Source organism: Microcaecilia unicolor, chromosome 10 (genome assembly GCF_901765095.1).
Source record: "Microcaecilia unicolor chromosome 10, aMicUni1.1, whole genome shotgun sequence".
In the NCBI taxonomy this organism is placed as follows: Eukaryota; Metazoa; Chordata; class Amphibia; order Gymnophiona; family Siphonopidae; genus Microcaecilia; species Microcaecilia unicolor.
In genome coordinates, this window is record NC_044040.1 from 218,809,219 (window position 1) to 218,831,338 (window position 22,120).

At 49.8% G+C, this 22,120-nt stretch overlaps 1 protein-coding gene across 1 annotated transcript in view; it reads right to left on the reverse strand.

The window, feature by feature from the left end:
* LOC115479154 (cytochrome P450 2J5-like) overlaps nt 1-7,552 on the reverse strand; it is a 137,880-nt gene extending 130,328 nt beyond the window's left edge. The window contains exon 1 of the mRNA XM_030216933.1: nt 7,398-7,552. The gene's annotated coding sequence lies outside the window, so the exon portion shown is untranslated. The remainder of the gene's footprint in view (nt 1-7,397) is intronic.
* Nucleotides 7,553-22,120: the final 14,568 nt, after the last annotated feature.

Genomic DNA, 22,120 nt, shown 5'->3' on the forward strand with positions numbered 1-22,120 from the left:
CCACCGGCCCCTCCCTCCCAGCTCCAAGGCCCGATTCCCTCCCAGCTCCAAGGGCCCCCCCTCCATCCCTCCCAGCCAGCTGCAAGGCCCCCCTCTGTACATCCCTCCCAGCTCCAAGGCCCCCCTACTTCTGACCTCCCATGTCCAGCATCCTCCCTCCTTCTCTGCCAGCTTCAAGGCCCCCAGTCTCTCCCTCCCTCCTAGCTCCAAGGCCCCATTCCCTCCCCTCCCAGCTCCACGGCCCCCCCGTCCAAGCCAGCTCCAAGGCCCCCTCCGTCCCTCCCTTCCCCTCCCTCGCAGCTCCAAGGCCCCCCTCCTCCTTCTGAGCATTTCTCCTGCCTTCCCCTCCCCCCCCCCCCGAGGTCGCTGTTGTCGCCGCTACCGCTCCCCCCCCCCCCCCGAGGTCGCCACTGGCCCCTCCCTCCCAGCTCCAAGGCCCGATTCCCTCCCAGCTCCAAGGGCACCCCCCTCCATCCCTCCCAGCCAGCTGCAAGGCCCCCCCTCCTCCTTCTGAGCATTTCTCCTGCCTTCCCCCCCCCCCCCGAGATCGCCACCGGCCCCCTCCACCCGGGCCCTCTGTTCTACATTTAACTTACAGCGCCGAAACCGCAGGCAGATCAGCTCCGTCGGCCTTCCTTCTCTGCCTGTGTCCCGCCCTCGTGTGACGTAACGTCAGCGAGGGCGGGGCACACAGGCTGGGAAGGAAGGCCGACGGGAGCTGATCTGCCTGCGGTTTCGGCGCTGTAAGTTAAATGTAGAAGAGAGGGCCTGGCCTGGTGGAGGGGGTTGGCTGCGACCTTGGGGGGGGGACGGCAGCGGCGACCTGCAGGGGGGGAGCGGCAGCGGCGACCTCCGGGGGGGGGGGGGGTAGCGGTACCATTAGCGGCAGCGTCGACGGTCCGTGTGGCAGTGACTGCATTCCTCCTCAGCGCAGAGTTTCCCTCTCTGTTCCGTCATCACGTCTTGACGTGGGGGCGGGACAGAGAGGGAAGTCTCTACTGCGCATTTGCAGGTGAGTCGGTCACTTGCCATTTATAGGTTTGATCTTTTTCAAACTATCCCACTGTATTTGAGAAAGGGGGAAGAGCAAGCCTTGAACCGACACTTACAAAAATTTCTCTGGAAGGGAAAAAAGGCTCGTCTCCCTGTTACCTCCTTAAGTATACCAGTGGAATACGGAGGGTTGGGGCTTTTAAGCCTACATTTTTTAAATATAGCTAGTGGAATGAGACATATAAACGACTGGTATAGGAATGCCAGTGATTACACCAACACGTCCCTAGAGATGAGCCTTTTACCGGGGTTACACTTTAGCAATTACCTACATAACACAGGTGTGGCCATACCATATACCTTGAAAAACTCTGGGATTATAAAAACTGCTAGGGCAGTGTGGGGATGGGTGTGCAGGCTACACCGCTTTAATGCAAAAGTAACACCATATCTACAAATATGTGATAACTATGCTTTTGTGCCAGGACAAATGTACTCTGTATTTCGGAGGTGGAAACAAAAAGGAATAGTGTATTTGTTGCAGGTGGTGACTAGAGAGGGCCACATTCGAACATTTACAGACTTGCAGAATGAATACGCATTACCAGACAGTGACAAATTTTATTACGGACAGTTAAGCCACTATAGGGGCTCATTTTCAAAGCACTTAGACTTACAAAGTTCCATAGGTTACTATGCAACTTTGTAAGTCTAAGTGCTCTGAAAATATGCCTCATATATGTCTCCTCACTACCATGGACATCGCTGATAGAAGATGTGCAGGAGGAACTTTACGTTGGAATCGCAACAACGGGTACCGATGTCATACCACCACAGGCACATACGGGACACAGCCCCAGAGCTGGAATACCATAGATTGGCACACCTGTGGACCGTAGACTTGCAGAAAACAGTCACAGAACAACAGCTGAAATCTCATATTCTGCAGATAAGACGAATCACAGACTTTACGGTCCACTGGGAATTACAATATAAGATGGCTCTATGCTTGCACATACCACCGAAACGGGCATTTTATATGGGGTTATCACCCTGGGGAGAATGTGCAAAATGTGGCGCCCCTGGAGCTACTTTGGGCCACATGTTCTGGGCTTGTGCTGGCATTCAGAACTTCTGGAAACAGATTATAGCCCGAGTTGCCAAAATGTGGGGACAACCCTGGCACTATGACTCATTACTGCTCTTTGGACACCCAAAATTGGGGGCGTCACCCAAAAGAGGATATATGGCATTTGTACTACGAGCAATAATCATTGGTAAGCAAGTGATCCTGGCAGAGTGACTGTCACACCGGTACCCCACATGGCAGTGTCTCTGTTGCGCATGGAGCGCATATCTGTAAAAGATTTTGAGTCAAAGGTTGGTGAGAAGTTTCAACAGAGACGGAGCCCGTTCTGGGACACAATGACTTCTGCGGCACGTAGCCATATACTCAATTATTGACGGATTTCGCTTTCTAAGAAGGAATAGAGGGCATGAGAAGGGTTAGAAATGGGAGGGAAGGGGGGAGGTAGGGGTCCTTATAGGAACAAGAGGTAAATAAGTTCAAACATTCATTAAGTGCTGAATGTAGTTCTCTGTTGTTGGAAAGAAATAATAAGGGGAAGGGAGGGTAGTAATGATACAAAACAAAAATAAAAATTTTGTGATGAGTGGAAGCTATTAGAAACCTGCTAAACACAAAAATGTATCTGGACATATATGTATGCCATTGATGTCAGCAATGATTGCCATTTAATAAAAAAAAGAGTTAAACATAAAAAAAAAAATTTGTGAAGCGGAGTTGCAGGCAGCGCCTTGCGTCTGCCCTGCTTGTAAAAGAAGTAAATCTCACCCTCCTCCTCCTCGTCGGGCCTCACTGTGTCCCGCACTCGCGGAAATAGGAAGTTACCTCAGAGGAGGGCGAGACACATTGAAGACCGACGACGAGGAGAAGAGATTTACTTCTTTTACAAGCAGGGCAGATGCGAGGCGCTGCCTGCAACTCCACTTCACAAAGTTTTTTTTAAAGGAGGGTGGGAGCAGCGGAAGCAGAGCACCCCCCACCTGCTGACACCCGGGGCGGACCGCACCCACCGCCCTGCCCTTGCTACGCCACTGCCGACCAGTACACAACCTAGTGACCAAAAAAAAAGGGCTGCAAATACTACACGCTAGCAGAATACTGTATCTTGATCACGCATGAAAAACACATGACACAACAGATATGAAGGCAAAATACTGAACTGGAAAGTTACCTCAAGAAGTCAGACTCAGCATGCAGCAATATTAGAAAAATCGAAACTTACATGCAAAATAGCACAGATGCACATTTCCAAAAGCTGATATATTCCAATTAATAAATTCTGAATAAAAAATGTTTTCTACCTTTGTTGTCTGATCATTTAGTTTTTCTATTCGCTTTGGTCTCAGTGTCTTCTGTTTTATGCAGTGTCTTCTTTCCATTTGATATTTTTCCCTCACCATGTCCACCATCCTCTTGTGTCCTTATGCATCCTGTCTACCATCTGTAGCACTGTCCCTATCCTTCTTCCAGTTACAGTATCTGCCCTCAAAGTGTTCCAATCCAGTCCTTAAATTCAGCAATTTCCCCTCCATCCATATCCAGCATTTCTCCTCACTCCAGTCTCCTCCATGTGCATCTACTTCCTCTGTCTGCCCTCCCCTCCATGTATGACCATCATTTCTCCTCTCTCCCTTCCACTCCATCCGTGTGCATCTGCTTCCTTTGTCTTTCCTTCCCTCCATCCTTGTCCAACATTTCTCTCTTCCCTGCCCTCCACTCCATCCATGTCCAGCATTTCTCCTCCCTTCCCTCACCTCCATCCATGTGCATCTCCTTCCTGACTTCCCTCCATCCATCCATCCATCCATGTCCAGCAATTCTCCTCTCTCCCCTGCCCTCCTCTCCATACATCCATGTCCAGCGATCTCTTCTCTCCCCCTGCCCTCCCCTCCATCCATCCGTGTCCAATGATCTCTTCTCTCCCCCTGCCCTCCCCTCCATCCATGTCCAGCAATTCTCCTCTCCCCTGCCCTCCCCTCCATCCATGTCCAGCAATTCACCTCTCTCTCCTGCCCTCCCCTCCATCCATCCATGTCCAGCAATTCTCCTCTCTCCCCTCCCCTCCTCTCCAGCAATCTCTTTTCTCTCCCCCTGCCCTCCCCTTCTCTCCATGTCCAGCGATCTGTTCTCTCCATGTCCAGTGATCTGTTCTCTCCCCCGCCCTCCCCTCCAACGATTTGTTCTCTCCCACTGCCCTCCCCTCCTCTCCATGTCCAGCGATCTATTCTCTCCCCCCATTTGCTGATTAGATTTTAAAGAAAGATAGCCAGTCTCTCATAAATCTACCCTTTATAGCATGATCTCTTGAAGTCTTCATGTTATGACACTGATTAAAATCTGATCTTTTTTTTTTTTTTATTTGGTTTGTATTGCTGTGATTATGATGTTGCCATTCCAGCATCATTAGGCGATGGCTGCTTTTCCAGTTTGTTTTTGCTGATTGCACATCTGATCCGCTCTAGAGCCCCCCCCTCCCGAGCCAGATCCTGGAGGCAGGAACAGCAGGCTGCCTCACACTCCCTCCTCCCGGATCAAGGGCACTGTGTACATGTAAAAGGTGGATCTCAGGAAAGAGGAACACTGGGTTTGTTTACAGTACAGAGACCCTTGGCTCTGAATTGCCAAAGCTCCCACAGAGCAGCAAATGCAAACTTAGCAAAAGCACACACACGGATCTGGGCGACAGAACATAGATAAGCGCACAGCACCACTCAGCAATACCGCATGATATAGCTGGATTTTGTTTGTTTTTTTGGACATTTAAAAAGACAAACCACAAAACGTTTTCAATAACGGGGCTATTTCTGTGTATCGTTTCTCGGGGGCACAAACGCCACAATCCCTGCACCCTCCTTGCGTTACATAGCACATTCACAGTAGTGGGATCCTCTTTCATTTAAATCAGTTATTTAATTTTTTGGCATTTAATCTGAAAGTGAGACTGATTGTTTAAGCATTGACCACTGCATGTCTTTTTATTTCACCCCAGAAGGTGCAGCCATTTCAATTAACCAGAAGACAAGCTGCGTTTTGAAATACTAGTTGCCCGCCCTGAAATCGTTACAATTAAGAAAAGTGATTCAGAAATATAAGATACTGCCAAGCCCGTGATCAATTAAATTAATAAGAGGTGGAAGCATGTATATGGGGGGGGGGGGGGTGTAGGGGAGGGCAACCTTCTGACTGTTATATAACAGCACCTCCGTAACTTTACCGACGGCGTGCGGTGTAGCTTTAGATGAAACATTTGTTAATTTTTCAATCTATTATTACTGACATCCAGAGCATATGGCAAGTCGATGTGGAACAAGACTGCATAAAATCAACGCTTAGTTTCAAGTTGTGGAAGGGTGCACAGATTGTCTCTCTTGACCAAGACACAGCGCAGCATGAATAAAAGTTCAATCAGAACTGGTGACACGCGTACCCTTGGGACATCTCGAGTATGGTTTTGTATTTGGCTAACCCGGAAGGGGCAAAGTGAGGACAATTATTTCGGGTACATGCTATAGTGTGCATAATCACTGTGATGATAATGGTCACAGTGAACTGAGAAGAGAGTTGGACAATTGGTTTGTGCCATGAAGCAGTCTATGTTAAAGGGTATGCAGTTGGTGAATGTAATAACAGAGTGTATGTGAGCGTGAGCTGTTGTGCTTGAGAAAAGTGGAGTGAATGCTGGGTAACCCAATGAGTATTGTACATGATCACGTATTAATAAAGCAATGTGTTATTCTTAATCAGAGTACGGAGTTGTGTGTAATGTAAGTCGATGTATTAGCCAGGTTGCCCTGTATTTCCCGACACTCGATTGCGCCTCGTTTGTACAACGTGGGACACAGCATGACCCAAACAAAACCTCGGCAGACCCGCCAAGAAAACTGTAAAGTGATCTTGCATGTGCACCATGATAGAAGAAGAAATCGCTGGTTAATCTAGACAGAGGAGTATAATAGTTCAGCTGATGTATTTAAACGATGTTCGAAATCTTTTTTTATTTTTTATTTATAACCATTTAAATTTTTACAAGCGATAAAACAACTTGCTGGAAATACAGAGAAAGTAATATGTAGGAATTATTTCAGTCAGGTAATTCTATTCTCTTCCTTAGACCACTAAATAGGAAGAGCTCGGAAACAATTAAACTAACCTCGCTTCTGAAGTCCTAGACCATGGAGGGGAAAGAAAACTAAAAGGATTTTAGGGCCCAGTAACCAGACAGATGGTAAGTACAAGTAATATTGTGTCATTCGATGCATACTAGAGCTTTGAGTTAGGCAGGTGTAAAGTCATGGCGGATTTGCCAAAGTCTCAACACACGTCATTCCCGCGGGAGGTGGTGGAAATGAAAACGGTAACGGAATTCAAACATGCGTGGGATAAACATAAAGGAATCCTGCTCAGAAGGAATGGATCCTAAGGAGCTTAGCCGAGATTGGGTGGCAGAGCCGGTGGTGGGAGGCGGGGATAGTGCTGGGCAGACTTATACGGTCTGTGCCAGAGCCAGTGGTGGGAGGCGGGGCTGGTGGTTTGGAGGAGGGGATAGTGCTGGGCAGACTTATACGGTCTGTGCCAGAACTGGTGGAGGGAGGCGGGGCTGGTGGTTGGGAGGCGGGGATAGTGCTGGGCAGACTTAGACAGTCTGTGCCAGAGCCAGTGGTTGGGAGGCGGGGCTGGTGGTTTGGAGGCGGGGATAGTGCTGGGCAGACTTATACGGTCTGTGCCAGAACCGGTGGTGGGAGGCGGGGCTGGTGGTTGGGAGGCGGGGATAGTGCTGGGCAGACTTATACGGTCTGTGCCAGAACCGGTGGTGGGAGGCGGGGCTGGTGGTTGGGAGGCGGGGATAGTGCTGGGCAGACTTATACGGTCTGTGCCCGGAAAAGGACAGGTACAAATCAAGGTAAGGTATACACAAAAAGTAGCACATGTGAATTTATCTTGTTGGGCAGACTGGATGGACCGCGCAGGTCTTTTTCTGCCGTCATCTACTATGTTACTAAGTTACTAGTTGTTTATTTAAACCCAATTTGGGGTATGGAAAAAGTGATGTTCTTAACACATTAGGTTCTTTTGTAACATAAAAATACATTTATACATAAACTAATAACATAAATGTTTCTAACAGGTGCAGCAGTAGAACAACAACAGTGAAACCAACAGACAAGTATTAACCAAAGTATCTTATTTGTTTCTCTCAATCTATAAATTTCCTTTATATTGTGTGTCTCAAGAATCAATTATTTTTAATGACTTTGTCTTTTAGGTGTGAAAACCCAGATTCAGTCTCTACAACAGGTAAATCAGATTAAACTGTGACCTTTCAGTGTCCTTTTGCATAGGAGTGAAGACTTATCTTTGGTCCTTCTTGGAGCTTCTTCGTTCTTCCCCCTTGTATGTTGGAGCTCAGGATCTTCTCTTTCAGTACGGGAACCTACTGCCTCACCCTTTAAATGAAATGAACAAAAAAAACTTCCTTCCTGACTAACAGCAGGAACAGCACTAGTTGGGATTCAGGGTTAACTGTGGCTTGCTAACTAACAAAATAAATAATTGTATAACCTTAAATAGTTTCTCTGTTCTTGTGAAACAGGTGGGAAATCAGGAGACGAAAGGCAAATTTTGGTTCCAAACAAGGCAACTTTATTGCTAGCAAGTGAACAGCACCGAGTAGCCTCGGGACACTGTGTGTCATAAATCATCTGACGCTTACATTTATACTTCCCTACTGGGCCTGCGCATTTGGCCCCTTACACGTCATACTTGTCATGCGCAGTAAACATTTGTAGTTCTTACAGTACAAAATTGTAGTCCCAGTACGTACACACGTCATAACACTGAAATGATACTGGCAAGAAAAACGAAACTTAGCAGCTTATTCTGTACACACACAATGCTCCTTTCTAGCACAGGAGATAAGGTGCGGCTCAGGAATGCAGGGGGGTGTCAGCACCCTCCAAGGTCGCCTATTCAGATGGCGTTGCTACGTGCAAGCTGGTCTTGTATAGGCCTTGCAAACTACTGTTACAAGCTATATATCTAATAGCCCTGCATTCTGTCTGTACATTAGTAAACAGCAAACTTGTCTTGTTAGTAAACAGTAAAACTGGATAAGGCACAAATGTCCAGTGCAGTAATAAGGTGTGGCCAAATAGCCAAAAACAGAGGTAGAGTGCATAAGTAAAAGTCCATCAGTAGGCACAAAACATGAGGTTGTTCTGGTGGTCAGTAGTATTCAGGTAGTACCGGCGTTCCACTCCTTCATTCCCCCCTTTTGATACTTGAACATCCATTCTGGTGGAGAGTATCACCTCCATGAACCCTAAAAAGGAAAGAAAGGACAAGGATAGTTAGCGAGGGAGGCAACAAGCGAGCCCTAAGCCCTTGCGCAGCCGTTGGTTGCTTCGCCGGGGTTGAGACGGAGGGCCCCTAGTGGAATCCCCCCCCCTTTGTATCCGGTCTTATGCTGACACAAGGGTAATGGCCCCTTAAGTGACTCAGGAGGTGGTGCACGTCAGCCACAAGGTGCTTCATCGTCAGCTTCATCAGACTGGGGAATGGGGGAGTACATCTGGAGAGCCATAAGTTGGGCAGCAGCACGGCGGTCAGCGATGCTTTCCATGGTGGAGCGGAGACACCTGAAAACTAAGGGGAGAGACAAAGGTATTATTAGGCAGGACAGCAAAAACAGGCCACCCATGACGAGGAGGCCTTGCAGGCTCCCGGAAGTTGGGAGCCAGCTGGTGAGGGAGGAAGTCCAATCCCACGCACTGTTCCAGGTCTGGACGGGGACGTGGGCTAGTTTGACCATCCGGTCAGTTATCTCCCTGATGACATGGCTCTGGTCATCAATCTGTAAGCAGCAATTACTGAGGTTAAACTTGCCACACACCCCGCCCTCCTGGGCTAAGAGGTAGTCAAGAGCCAAGCGATTTTGGTAGACGGCGGTAATGAGCTTAGTGTTCTGTCGAGCTAGGATATTGAGGGCCAGGGCAGAATCGTTAGTAAGGATTTCGAGTACGGCCTGTAGGCGAATAATGCGATTCAGCATGTAGATAGGGGTGCGGTACCCGTATGTACCATCTTCAGCCCATGTGGCCGGTCCATAGTAGTGAATGATACGTTCAGGCGGCCACTCGTTGTCCTTCCAGTCTCCAATCTGTACTTTGGGCTTGATGATTGGGAAAGACCGTTTTCGTCGGGTAGGGTTATCAGGCCCCTTTTCCACGTATAGGGGGATTCCCAAAGTTTCGCCGACTTGTATGGGCAGAAGGAAAAAACTAGGTCGGACCGTGCCCAAGAGGCAGGTACCGTACCAGCGGGTCGGGAGTTGTTCATAGGCCCTGCGTCCGCAGATATAGTAGTAGCCCGCCGGGGCTACCCACTTGAGGGAAGCGTTCCCTCCGTATGTCCATGTCGTGTTCAAGGTGGGTTCTGTCCAGATAGGCTCCGGGGCGGGCAGGTTGTCCGTTTGCCACCAGGTCGTCCGGCTGCCATTATACTGAAGAACCCCCGTACAAGCAGAGTCTCCCACTGGTACAGAGTAACGCTTCGATGGCGCTCGACTAGCGCAGAGGGTACCTATGATATTGGTTCTCAGGGCCCATTCGTACGGCTTCGGCCGTTGGGGAAAGGTAATGTTAGTGGTGTTAAGTGCATCCCATGTGTGTTGTCGGATCTCTCTCGCTTCCCAGGGCCATTGTTCACCCATGTCGGTACCTCCACAGACGAAACAGTTGGCAATTCCGAGGGAGAGGGCGATGTTTTCAGCCAAATTGAGGAACATATTTCGGGCTTCTGGGGAAATGGGGAATTTAGTTTCGGTCTGCTCAGCACGAGCAATTTCATCAAATACGTCTTGGTAGCCGACAACAGTAGTCTGGTAGTGCGTAGGAGGCTTCGTTTCGAGACTCTGATATATGGTAATATATGTCAACGGATCCATTCCTCCGCCGTCAATGCCGAGGCCCCACGTTCCTCTCCAGGGCATGTCGTGTCCTCGGATGGGCCAGTCTAGGGACACATAGTTACCAGAACCTCGACGAAATTCGCCCAGGCCGGCGCATCCGGCATATCCTCCTCCCGTATAAGCACATACTCGGTCCCAGCCCGAGGCTCGAGTGTCGCCGGCGCATGGGAGCCACACCCACGGGGAGCAGCATCTCATGTCTGGACTGAAGGGGCAGACATACTTGTGGTCCTTAACGTATGCCTCTCGCCAACTCTGGCTACCACACTTGCGAGACCAAGGGTGCTTGTCCATGGCGGCACAGACATCGAAGGTGAGGGTTGCTACAGTTTGGATGCCACCGACAAGGATACGAGTAGAATTAATGTAATACAGAATGCCATCTCCCTCGACTCCCGGAGGTCCGGCCACATACGCAGGTAGTCCTACGCTGAGGGTGATATTGTAGTATCTTGGTTTGGTAGGGCTGTGGCAGATAGTGAGATTTCCTTGGAGGCATCTGTGGAACTGTTGGAGGCCATTCGGAGTGATGAGGGCACAAGTCGGGAGAAACTGGCAATCGCCTTCCGGGGGCTGCGTCTGGTGAATGAGGGTAGTGACTAGGTGATATCCTCCCTCTATACGGTGGCGCACGAGGCGCAAACATTCAGTGCAATTCAGGCTCAGGGTGGCAGGATGATAGCTCGGAACTGCACACAGGAGAAGGAAGATGGTCAGCATTATATATGTGGTGGGAGGTATCCGAGCTTTTGCAGCAAGAAGATAATGAGGCCCACGATGAAGGCTGCGATAAAGAGAGAGCCAAAAACGCAGTGGGTCCAGAAACTGAGTTCCTGTTGCTGGGCAGGCATGAATCTGGTGGTTCACGTCTTTCTTAGAGTCAGCCGTAATGGAGCGTCAGGATGTTGGTGCGCAGTCCAACGCTTCAGGGTGCTGCTAGTGGGAGCAGCAGGCTTCAATCGGGTCCAATGTATCCACACTGGGCTTCCTGCAATTTTAACAGCGGTGGAGGTCGTTAGGAGAACAAGGGAGGGCCCCTTCCATTTTGGCTTGAGGCAGTCAGATTCATCCCACTCTTTTACCCAGACCTCGTCTCCCACCCTGAACCTGTGCGTAGGATTGGTGAGGACCAAGGGAGCTACTCTTTCAGTGTACTGCTGGATGTCTTGCACTACCTGGTGTAAGGCTCTCATTTGTTTCACTAAGGAACTCTCACCCTGTATCTGCAAGGAGTCGGGAAAGGAAGGTAGTGGTGGTGGCCTAGCATACATCATCTCGTAGGGAGTAAGGCCGGTAGCCTTGGGGGTACACCTAAGATGCAGCAAGGCCAGTGGAAGCAGGTCGGGCCATTTGGCTTTTGCTTCTTGGCATAGCTTGGCTAGCTGGTTCTTCAGGGATCGGTTAGCCCTCTCCACTACTCCACTGCTTTGGGGTCTCCAGGCGCAATGCAACTTCCAATCGAGGCCCAGTCTGGTACTGAGCTGTTGTGTTACTTCACTAGCGAAGGCGGGGCCGTTGTCAGAGTTTATTTGCTTGGGGAGGCCGTATCTGGGTAGGATTTGATGAAGCAGTAGGGAGGTAACTTCTTTAGCCATTTCCGTTCTAGTGGGCTGGGCTTCGATCCATCCGGTGTAGGTACACACGGCGACGAGGATAGCTTTGTAGCCGCGCGCCGGGGGCATGTGTGTGAAGTCAATCTGGCACACGTGGAAAGGGCTGGTGCCTCGGAGAACATGTCCTGGCATAGGGCCGGGCCCCGTTCGAGGGTTGTTCCGGGCACAAGTCGCGCATCGGCTGGAAGCGTTTTTGGTCCATAGGGATAGTTTGTTGATGTAGTAGGTCTTCTCAAGTAAGCGCCCCAGGGCGTCCCTGCCCAGGTGGGTGCGGTCGTGAGCCTCCTTGGCTACCGTCCAGGCCAGGGCTTCGGGTATCCATATGCGCCCATCCTGTAGTATCCACCAGCCATTGCGTGACTGTAGACCCTCTTGTTGGGCCCATTCCGTTTCTTGGGGGGTGTAGATAGGGGTCTCCGTAGGGAGCTGGACGACGAGTACGGGGTCAGGAGGGTGAGAGGAGTAGGGGAGCTGACTTGCCCTTTTTGCAGCGTCGTCTGCCCGCTGATTTCCCCGGGCGATAGGGTCCGTTCTTCCAGTGTGGGCCCTGCAGTGCATCACAGCCACCTTCTTCGGCTTCCATACCGACTCGAGTAATTGGCAGATCTCAGCGGCATTTGCAAGTCCTTTCCCTTCAGCTGTCAGAAATCCCCTCTCCTTGTACAAGGCTCCGTGCACCTGGAGGGTGAGGAAAGCGTATTTGGAGTCGGTGTAAATGTTGACAACTTTTCCTTCAGCCCATAGGAGGGCTCTGGTGAGGGCGATCAGCTCCGCCTTCTGGGCTGATGTTCCGGGTGTCAGAGCCATAGCCTCGATCACATGGTCCTCAGACACCACCGCATAGCCAGCTCTTCGAATTCCCTCTACCACCTGGCTGCTTCCATCGGTAAAAAGGGTGATGCCCCCTTGCCAGGGTTGATCCTTCAGGTCAGGTCTGCTCGAGTGCACAGTGGCCATTACCTCTTCACAGTCGTGGAGTGGTGGTTCAGGGGCCGGAAGGAGGGTGGCAGGATTGAGGTTGGTCGTGTCCAGGATCCGCACCTCCGGATTTTCGCACAGGAGGGCTTGGTATTTGACCAATCGGGAGTTGGTCATCCATCTGGGTCCGTGGCTCTCGAGTAGGCCGCGGATGGTGTGGGGTGTGGTCACAAAAAGTGTTTGGCCGAATGTGAGTTTATTGGCCTCGTGTATCAGGAGACAAGCAGCCGCAATGCTTCGTAGGCAGCCCGGCCATCCTCGTGCCACGTTGTCCATGCTCTTGGAGAGGTATGCTACAGGGCGTTGCCAGGTACCGACCAGTTGGGTGAGGACTCCAAGTGCCAATCCCTTCTTTTCGTCGATGAACAAGTGGAACGGCTTAGTCACATCTGGTAGTCCGAGCGCTGGTGGGGCCGCAAGGGCATCCTTAAGGTCCTGAAGGGCTTTCAGTTCGCTTTTCTCCCACCGGAGATCTTGGCCCTCTAGTTCAGGCCCCTTCAGTTTGGCATACAAACTGTGGGTCAGGATAGCAAAATTGATGATCCAAATGCGGCAATATCCAGCGGCTCCGAGGAGTGCCCGTAGTTCCTTCTTATTTGCAGGAGTGGGTTGGTTGCGGATAGCTTGGGTTCGGGGGGTACCGAGCCTTCGGGTTCCTTCTCGGAGGCGGAAACCCAGGTATTCGACTTCGATCTCGCATATCTGGGCCTTTTTACGACTGGCCCGGTACCCCTGGGCTTCCAGGGTTTTCAAGAGGTAAAGGGTGGCTTCTGCACAGTCCGTGTACGTCTCACGGGCCACCAACAGGTCATCCACGTATTGGACGACCGGCCCGTACTCGTCTTGGTACGTTTTCAGGTCCTGGGCAAGCTGGTCACCAAAGAGGGTGGGGGAGTTCTTGAACCCCTGGGGAAGCCGGGTCCATGTATATTGCTGCTTGGTTCCCGTCTGTAAGTCTTCCCACGTGAAGGCAAACAACTTTTGGCTGTCAACAGCAAGAGGGATGGAGAAGAAGGCGTCCTTCAAATCAATGACACTGTACCACTTGGTCTGAGATGGCACTTGGGCCAGGATGGAGTATGGATTTGGTACGAGGGCAACTATGTCGGCTACCTGGTTGTTGACTTTCCTCAGGTCCTGGACGGGTCTGTACTCGGATGTTCCTGGTTTCTTAACGGGCAACAATGGGGTGTTCCATGCGGATCTGATTGGTTTAAGGACTCCCTGTTGAAGGAGTTTCTGTAGATGTGTATGCATACTATGCCGGGTTGCATAGGGGATGTGGTATTGTCCTTGGTTGACAACTTGAGCATTTGGTTTGAGCTCAATCCAGATGGGGATAGCGTTAACGGCCAGTCCGCCGGGGTTCAATTCTGCCCATACATCAGGCACTTCATCCATTATGGCCCGCCTCTGCTGGGCGAAAGGGGTGTTCTGGTCGTAACGGCAGTCGCCGGGTCCCACAGTTGGGGGAACATGTAGTCTCCATTCTTCTCTTACTGGACAGATAAGTGTTACTGGCCGATCTTCAAAGCGAGCTTCCACTTCACCCGTAGTCTTGAACTTCAAGGTGGCCTGGAGCTTACAGAGTAGGTCTCGACCAATCAAGGGGACCGGGCATCCAGGGATGTGTATGAACTGATGGGACACCATCGTCCCCCCGATCTGGACTTGGCGCTCTTTGAGGAGGGGGGCCGCAAGGGATTTCCCGGAGGCTCCCACAATTGGTATAGTTTCTTTCGTGGCTGGGGCTATGGCAGTGGTGATAACAGATCGCTGGGCCCCTGTGTCTAGTAAGGCCTTCATAGATTCTGTCCCCACCCGAATTTCCACCAGAGGGTCAGTGGGGACTCTGCCCTCCCGGTTTCTTCATGCTGTGCCGTCTCGGGTAGCGTCCACAGCCATCTGCCATTCCCTCCGGTCATCCCGTCCTCTCTCTCTTCGGCCCCTCCCACGGCCTCGCCTAGGGGCCCCCGTACGGTCGCCGGTCTCCTCCTCTCTCTGCCGGTCCCATGATTCCTCTTCTCTCGGGTTGTCCCGTATCTCCTCTGGACAATCAGCCCACCAGTGTCCTTCTTGTCGGCAATTTGCACACTGGTTACGCCCTATGGGGGACCGCGTTCCTCTTGTTCTCCTGCCCCTCCCCTTTGGTCTAGACCTCATTCGTTCTTCCAGCACCGTAGCCAATACATCTGCCTTCTCCCGCATCCGTCTGGTCGATTCCTTCCGGGCCTCCACCTTCTCCTCCTGGTCGCGATATCCGAATACGCGATCAGCTATAGCTTTCAGTTGGCTTAGGCTCATCCCTTCGAACCCCTCCGTTCTCTGTAGCTTTCTTCGTATATCCGGTGCTGACTGGCTAACAAAACTCATAACCACGGTTGGGAGGTTCTTAGGGTCCTCGGGATTTATCGGGCTGTGCCTCCTAAATGCTTCCATAAGTCGTTCAAGGAAGTCCCCTGGACTCTCGTCCTTTTGTTGGACCACACTGTGGATTTTTCCCATGTTGGTAACCTTCTGCTTCCCCTTCTTTAAGGCGGCCAGGTACGCCTGCTGGTATCGGCGGATAAAGGTTTGGCCTTCGGCGGTTCGGTAATCCCACGTGGGGGCAGCGATGGGCGCCTCCGTTTCTAGTAGGTTCTGTAAATTGGCATGGGCCGGATTCGCATCCCGGATGGCTTGCTCCATATTTTGTTGTAAAAGGCGGCGTTCTTCAGAGGTCAGGATGTGGGCGCTCAACTGCCTAAGGTCGGCCCAAGTTGGATTGTAGCTGTATATAATGCCTTCCACCAGCTCTATCAGCTGCTCGGGTTTCTGGTCGTAGGACGGCCCATGGAATTTCCAGTTATACAAATCGGCACTTGAGAAGGGAACGTGACTATAGACTGTTGATTCGATGGGCTGGCCCCCCCCCTCTGCCGGGTTAGGGGTATAGGTGGTGGACTGTCGGACTGGGAATAAGTGAGAGGTTCCCCCTTTTCGGCTGGACGGAAGGGCCTGTTGCGGACTCGATTGGGGGAACCGAGTAATGTTCTTCACAACCCGTGTACTCTTCCGTGTGGTTGCGAGGCCAGGTGACTCAGGTGAGGCTGGGCGGGACGTCTCCCCGGCATCCGACTCTGACCCGGAAGTCTCGGCGTCAGCGGGGCCTTCTGCTAGGCCCGTAAGGTCAGGGTACATAGGAGCATAGGGCGGCGGCGCAATGTCGTCTTCGTATGCTTCCGCCGTAGCAAGTATCGGGGCTTTTGGAGGCTTCTTCTCGGCCGAACCCTGAACTTTCCCTGCGGTTTTCTTTGGGGTTTTTTTCCTAGAAAGTGTGTTGGTAGTACTGGGCGTAGTTCCTGCCTTGACTCTGGTAGCAGGGGGCGTGGTCTCAGTGGCATCAGTGCTAGGGGCGGTAGGCCGTATGGGGGCGGTCCCTGCGGCCTTCGGGACGGCAGCGGTTGCCGAGCTTTGGAGAGCGAAGGCATGGGTCGGCAGGGTTCTAAGTTTGGTTTTCCGGCCTTTTCTCTGCTTTACCAACATAAGGGCGGCCTTTTCTACCTTCCGTTGGGCCCAAGCCGGCGGATCCCGGACTACATCCAACCACGCTTCTATGTATGGAATGTCCTCGGGGCAGCCTGGGTTTCCCTCAATTATAACAATATTCATGACCGCCGCCACTTTTTCATACTCGAATGACCCTTCCGGGGGCCATCCAGCAATTCCTAGCCCTGGCCACATAAATTGACATCTCTGTATCATCCTGGCCCTGCTACATTTATCTAGGTCGAACACTTCGCTAAAGTGTTCCGCCATTAAATCTAACGGTGAAGACCCACCCCCGCCCATCCTAACCTGAGTGCCAAAGGACAGGTGACGGACAAAGGGGGAAAGGGGAGGTGGAGGAGTAAGGGGTCTCGTTCCACCAGACACAGAAGGGTCAACACTCGGCCTGACCAGGACGCGGTCGCCCGGCCTGGAACTGCAAGCCCACTCACACACTTTCATACGCCACAAGAAACCCCCCCGTTCGTTCGCCGCTCGGTTTCGTCGCCGGAGCCTAGTGAGTTTCGGGACCTAGTCGGATACCAATAGTCCGTATTAGTCACTGGCTAAAAGAGGGTGATCACGCCTCTTCTTCGGTCCTTACTGGGCCGGTCACTACGTAGAGTATACTCGCCTGTCCGCCGGGGTCGCAGGCCGCGCCGTCGTGCGCTTCTCCCTGAAATAGAAAAGGTGCCTTGTCGGAACCACACAGCCCCCTCTACAGTCAGGCAGAGTTGATCGGCCCTCCTCCGGGAGATGGACGCTGAAATCAGCGGTGGCCACTCACCACCTCCTCGGGTGGGAATCGATGACCCGATCCGACTGCAGTGGGGGAGGGAAGAATATAATCCGATTCCCCTTTCTACTTCTGTCCCATCTGGGTCGCCAATGAAACAGGTGGGAAATCAGGAGACGAAAGGCAAATTTTGGTTCCAAACAAGGCAACTTTATTGCTAGCAAGTGAACAGCACCGAGTAGCCTCGGGACACTGTGTGTCATAAATCATCTGACGCTTACATTTATACTTCCCTACTGGGCCTGCGCATTTGGCCCCTTACACGTCATACTTGTCATGCGCAGTAAACATTTGTAGTTCTTACAGTACAAAATTGTAGTCCCAGTACGTACACACGTCATAACACTGAAATGATACTGGCAAGAAAAACGAAACTTAGCAGCTTATTCTGTACACACACAATGCTCCTTTCTAGCACAGGAGATAAGGTGCGGCTCAGGAATGCAGGGGGGTGTCAGCACCCTCCAAGGTCGCCTATTCAGATGGCGTTGCTACGTGCAAGCTGGTCTTGTATAGGCCTTGCAAACTACTGTTACAAGCTATATATCTAATAGCCCTGCATTCTGTCTGTACATTAGTAAACAGCAAACTTGTCTTGTTAGTAAACAGTAAAACTGGATAAGGCACAAATGTCCAGTGCAGTAATAAGGTGTGGCCAAATAGCCAAAAACAGAGGTAGAATGCATAAGTAAAAGTCCATCAGTAGGCACAAAACATGAGGTTGTTCTGGTGGTCAGTAGTATTCAGGTAGTACCGGCGTTCCACTCCTTCACTTGTACTGAGTTCCCTAACTAAGGAAGGGCACTCTTCATTGGATCTTGTAGTCACACTGCTCACAGCAACTTTATCTCTCCAAACTCATGCAATCTTCCACTCTAGTGCACCAGCATGTGAACACACATACTGCAAGGCCAACCTTAAGCTTGGAGACCAGTTTTCCTAGTGGCTTAACTGGGACAAATCCACTTGCATAAACCTATCTTACACAACTTTGCACAGGGTCTCTCCAACACAGTCTTAACTGTAAAACTTTTAAACAGCACACAAACAAAAAAACAGTTTAGTTCTTTTTTTCTCTTGTTCAAATCCAACACCTTTCACCTTCAGCACACTTCACCTGCATTCAGTGTTTCAGCGCTAAACACTGGCAGAGAAATTCCCTTTCAGATACTTAAACAGTACACAAAAAAAAACCATCAGTTTTAGAACTTTCTTTCTCTGCTCAAATGCAACACTTTTCACCTTCAACTCTCTTCACCTGCATTCAGGAATTCAAAGCTCACAGAAAAACTAACTTTCACACACTTTTCTGCCTAGAAATCCTGTCATGCACTCAGAGCTCTCCCAGACACATCTTCTTTCCTCGTCCCTGTCTTCAGCCCCTCCTCCACTTCCTGGCAAGCTAGTGCCAAGGGACACTGGGTCTCTGAGTCACCAGCTGACATCAGCTGACCAATAAGGTATCAGAACACAGGGTGTTTTCCTCATGGAAACTAATTAACATTTTTTCACAATCTCCATTTTAGAAAATAACTTTGCATAGGAAATAATAGAAAGTTATATTTTTAGACAAAAACCCATAAAATTTCTATACAATCAGATCAAAATATCTTACAATCATTGGTGCCATCAAACTATACATACAGTGTATTTTTTATATGTTTAAACACACATTTAAATATATTTACAGACATTTTTGTCATAAATCTGTCAAAACTCTTATAAAACTAGAAATGTTCACTCAAAAAAACAAATCCGACACTCAGAGCATTGGGGCAAGCCGCAGACAGTGCAGCTCCATGCAGGAAGTCCAGAACCGCTTCTGGAGTCACAGCACTGGCCACCAACAATCTCTGGGAGCCCAGAGCCTCCTCCGGACCCCAGGTAAAAATAAAAAAATAAATATAACCCACCGGGTTACATTTAGCACACAAGCGGGAAGGCACATGCACATAGGCGTGTTTTTTTTTTTTAAACATCCATGCACCCAGGATGAGTGGACGAGTTACACTACCTGCGGGAAGCATCAGCAGGCTCCACTACTGGCGGGTGATGTGACGTCAGACGCTGGCTTGCATCTGATTGGACCTGAACTTCTGGTGCCAGCTCAGCTGTTTTTGGGTCCAGAAGTTCGGGCCCAATCAGTTACAAGCCATCTGAGGGGGCAAAGCAGAGATAAGGAAAAATACTTAAAAAAAATACTTTCTTAACTTTATTTATTAGGATTTATTTACTGTCTTTTTGAAGGAATTCACTCAAGGCAGTGTACAATAAGAATACATCAAACATGAGAAATAGACAATTACAGCAGCAAAAATATACAAATAATGATACAAAGTATGGTATAGTTACTACTTACAATTGTTCTGTCCTCTGACAGCCTTGCACTAGCTTATAATGTGACCCTAAAATGTGTTTAATGCCTTTACTGTCATTCTCACTTCTAAGGATCTTCAGTGCTGCAGTTCCCACTGCAAAGACACGTGAGCAATGCATTATGTGTAATGTAGTCCACAGGCAATGAAGCCACACTTGCCTGTCTGGAGAAGAACTTGTCATGATTGTGGTCGAGATCCCTCTCTGACTCACCTTATGTCCCGATGGTCAGCTGCTGTGCTGGCTACTGTCTGTAGGGTTTCCACTTCCTCTGTGTTTCAAGTCTCACTTTGGTATTCAGTGTGTATTTCCTGCCTCTGTCCTGTTTATAAGGAAGTGGTGCACTTTCATTCAGTGCCATTGCAATGCCAAAGGTCTCCAGGTTAGTCCGTGTGCAGTAAAGCACTTCTGCCTTGTTTATTGTCTGTGTGCCTGTGGGCACTTCTGCCTTGATTTCTTGTTGCTTTGTTCATAGCCTGTGGGCCCGTGGGCACTTCTGTTTAGGGTGCCTGAGAACACGTCTGTTTCAGTTCTTCTCTGTTTGTTAGTTTTGTGTCCTGCCTAGTCTGTCTTGCTGTTCTAGTCCCCTCTACCTTCAGCCATAGTTCTGTTGTTTGTCTGTCTGGGTCAGCTTTGTGTCCGGCCTTGTCTGCCTTGCTTGTTCTAGTCTCCTCTACCTTGGTTTCAGCCTTATTTTTGTTGTTTTATTCTTTTTATTATTATTTGTTACATTTGTATCCCAATTTTCCCACCTTTTGCAGGCTCAATGTGATTACATATATAACCGTTAACAGTCTGAACAAATACATGGTATGAATGAATACAAAGTGATATTGTAGTAGAATGAGGTACATGTAAGGTAGTTACATGTATGGTGGTGCGGTTGGGGGGAAGTTAGAAAGGGAAAGGGGGAAGAAGAGTCAGATAATGGGTCTTTGGTTACATTGTGTCGCATGTGACCAGGTATTTTTATGTTGGGTCGGTGGGGTATGCTCTTCTGAATAGGAATGTCTTTAGTGCTGTCCGAAAATTTAGGTGGTCGAGTGCAGTTTTTACTGCTTTTTGTAATGCGTTCCATAGTTGTGCGCTTAGGTAGGAAAAGCTGGTTGTATAGGTGGATTTGTATTTACATAGTAACATACATAGTAACATAGTAGATGACGGCAGAAAAAGACCTGCACGGTCCATCCAGTCTGCCCAAGACAACTCATGTGTGCTACTTTTGTGTATACCCTGCTTTGCTGCTTGGGTAGTGGAGTTTTAGGTTTGTCTGTGTGGGTCAGCTTTGTGTCCTGCCTAGTCTGCCTTGCTTGTTCTAGTCCCCTCTACTTTAGCTTCAGCCTTAGTTCTGTTGTCTGTGTGGGTCAGCTTTGTATCCTGCTTGTGTCTGCCCTGGTTGTCTTCAGCTCCAGTCCCCTTCCTGCTTATCTCTGCCCTGTTTGCTTTCAGCTTCTGTTCCTGCCAAGCTTGTTTGAAAATCCTGAATCCTGCTTGAGTATCCTGAATCCAATTCCAGCCAAGTCCGTTCCTGAATCCGATTCTAGACAAGTGTATCCTGAATCCTGTCCAGTCCTGCTTGGGGGGGGGGGTTTGCCTCCTGCTGCCGCTCGATAACAGTAGGCCAAGGGCTCACGTTGTTCCAGAGTTCGTGACTGTTTGTTTAAAGCCTGGGATCGTGACAGAACTGTTACCATTGGTTGTTCTGCTGCCTAGACTTCTCCCTTTCTCAACCAAGCTTGGCTCCTTTGTCTTACTATCTCTGTCCTGAGAGGTCAGCCAGGTATGACCTTTCCCTCCAATTGAGGGCTGTCCTCTAGGACCACCCCTTGCTACCCGATGGCAGGCTCTGTCCTCATTGGTCTATTTACCCCTGCCTCCATGGGCCTGCGTGAGCCCTTCTTAGCCTCTCCCTCCCTCTCTCCATCTTGCTTCAGACAGCACTTGTCCTGCCTCAAACTCCCTGTAACGAACTTTTTTTTTTCCTTGAATATATCTTCCTAATGAGATATTGCACTCTCCAGTCACCCAGCTCTGAGATACTTCTATCTGTTCAACTATTTCTCACCTCTGCAATAAAGCTGCCTCTCTTCAGATTTCTACCTCCAACCACTGATACAGCTCTCAAAATTACTGAGTCTCTGTGCCCTGGGGCAACACTTCTGAACATCTGTCTGTGAGTAAATTATCTGTGTTTTATTCAATAAAGGAAACTTCAGAAAATATAGAGACTTCAGGTGTGTGCTGGTGTGCCAAGATTATACTTCAAGATATTGAGACTTTACAGTTTGTGATATCCCCCTTCTCACTCAGGGTGACCTGGTTCTTAATATGCAGATCATATGCAAATTAGTGTGCTACCCCTTCTCGCTCAGGGTGACCTGGTTCCCACCAAGCAAATGAAACAGGTCTCACCAACTGCATATTTCTCAGGCAACTCTTTATTCCAGCCCCTGGGCACACTTCTTATAGCTTAATACTTTATGCTTTCATAGGTCTTCACACTGAGCCTCCCCACACAGATACATGGGCTCAGTACTAGCTTCAATACTTTGGGGACTTCTAACCCCAGGCTTTGCAGCCTTTTTCTCTCAGTACTGGGACACACAGCCCCCCCTTCTTTGGACACACAGTCCTTCCTTCTTTGGACACACAGTCCTCCCTTTGAACACACAGTTCTTTACCAGTACTTGGGACACACAGTCCTTCCTTTGAACACACAGTTCTTTACAAGTACTAGGGACAAACAGTCCTTCCTCCTTTGAACACACAGTTCTATAAGTACT